The sequence below is a fragment of the Hipposideros armiger genome, unplaced genomic scaffold, assembly GCF_001890085.2.
Source record: "Hipposideros armiger isolate ML-2016 unplaced genomic scaffold, ASM189008v1 scaffold_1030, whole genome shotgun sequence".
In the NCBI taxonomy this organism is placed as follows: Eukaryota; Metazoa; Chordata; class Mammalia; order Chiroptera; family Hipposideridae; genus Hipposideros; species Hipposideros armiger.
This window is the reverse complement of record NW_017732380.1, coordinates 9,790-11,805: the sequence shown is the minus strand read 5'-3', so window position 1 is coordinate 11,805 and position 2,016 is coordinate 9,790. Positions and strand designations below refer to the sequence as shown.

The window sequence follows — 2,016 nt, the reverse complement described above, 5'->3', positions numbered from 1 at the left end:
CAAAGCTAAAACAGGTCCATTGTTTGAAGCAAGTTAGAAAATTAATATAAGAAAAAATAATACAAAAATGAGACAATCTATGAATAAGAGGGCTACCAAAAATAGTTAATGCCTGAATTGAATGGCTAACAAGAACTAAGTTTATGTTTAAGTTATTTCTATAAGAGCCCAAACAGAACAAAGCAGAGAGCATAGTTGAGCAGGCACCTTACAAAAGCAGTGCTAGGAGCTAAGGTTAGGGGTGGGCCTTAAATTCCTTCTCGTGGGCCTGAAGGAGCGTCTGAGGCCACGCCCTGGCCACGCCCACCCACCCCACCGCCGCCTGGGACGCCTTCTTTAGTCGGGCCTCCATCTTGAGAGACGCTGGTCCTGTCCAGCACGAAATCCAGTTTGGGGCTTGGGCTGTGAAGTCACCGTAAGTAGCGTGTCCAGCCCCGTGCTTCTCACTCCCGAAATAAGAGCTACGTTAATATTATCAAGTTTGCAGCCAAACCCCAGTCACCTGGACCCAGTCAGCTCGCTAGGTCGGGTGAACCTGGAGCTGCCATTATCCTCAAGGCTCAAGGGAGGAAGCTGAGACCAAAGGGCTTCCACCTGTGCATGTCCCCGTGGGGGCAAAGTCACCAGGCCCTGCAGACCCAGGGCAGGCCCGGGACTCGGCTGGGTGTCCAGGGCTGGCCTGCGGTCGGCCTATCTGGAAGTCCCTGCAGGTGTGAAGGACTCGGCTCCTTCGTCTTGTCTGGAGGATCACAGCCCAGAGCTGCCTGTTGTTCAACGTCTGAAAATAGTTGTTTCATGTATTTTGTCCAGTTTTCTGGTTGTTTATGGCGGGAGGGTAAGTCTTGTTCTAGTCCTTCCATCCTGACGGTCACGCCCTGGTTTTTGACAAGCATCTGTGTGAACAGTGGTGCCCTTTACTGAGATGGGACAGACTTCAGGAGGACTAGGTCTTGGAGGGAAAAACAAGGATTGAGTTTTGGACCTATTCAGCTTGAGATGCCTGTGAGAAATGCAAGTGGAGATTTCAGCAGGCTATTGGATATATGGGTTTGGAAATCAGAGAAGAGGACTGGAAGGGAAACAGTGTTTATTGATTTTTCCCTAAATGTTACTGAATTTTCACTGTGGACTTGGCTACCCTGTCTCATACATGCAAAGCTGAAGGACTTGTCGATATGTGGAAAATGGCTGTGGTAATGATTCTGGTTAAAATGTTGCCATTTATGCAGTATTCAAGCAATTTACCATCCTCCTAGGCACAGAGCATTTGTGCAAATATTTGCAACATACATACCAACTTTGTGTAGCTTCCTCATAGTTTCATTATCAACAATTTAAACTTTTTTCTCATTTGCATTATGGTCATTTTCCTGTGACCCATTGTTTTATTTGCTTGTTTTGTTGTTTTTCATTGAGGGAGGGGAGAGTCAGTCCTGTGTCTTTGTTAAAGAGAGTCAGAAAGAGACTACACCTGGCAACCAGGGGGTCAGATACTGTCCAGAAAGGTGGGGTGGGCTCAGGCCCTGGGGATTCAAGGGCAGACTGACAGCCTCGCAGGGGCCAAGGAGGCCAGGTCCTGACGGCAGCTGAGGCGGTGCCTGAGGGTGAGTTTTCATGCACTGGGGCGATCAGCTGGTTCTGCAGAGGGTACAGGGTAGGCTGGGCCGGCCTGGAATCTCCCTGGGGCCACCCTGCCTTGTCTTCCTAGATCATCCACTGGTCCTGATCCTGTTCGTTGCCTTCCATGTTCACCTCATCGACCTATCATCAGGTGACTCATTGTAGTCATTCATCTTGTCCATGTTCTGCATGTCTTCATTTTCTGAGTCCTCTTCACTATCCTCGTCACCGTCTTTATTCTCCTTGTCCTCATAGTGCTCTGAGGCTGGCTTGCCAGTAGGTCCTAGTTTGTTGTCTTTCTCTGTGATGCTCTGGAGCCAGGCCTGATGCCGCGGTGCTTGCCGCTGCCACTCTGTCTCTCCCGGACAAGGTCGATCCAGATTAAACCACAGTGTC

The 2,016-nt window shown here is 49.3% G+C and overlaps 1 pseudogene; it reads right to left on the bottom strand.

Annotated features, from left to right (window-relative positions):
• Positions 1-1,588: 1,588 nt before the first annotated feature.
• LOC109376009 (anaphase-promoting complex subunit 15 pseudogene) lies at positions 1,589-2,009 on the bottom strand (annotated as a pseudogene).
• Between the last annotated feature and the right edge of the window lie 7 nt (positions 2,010-2,016).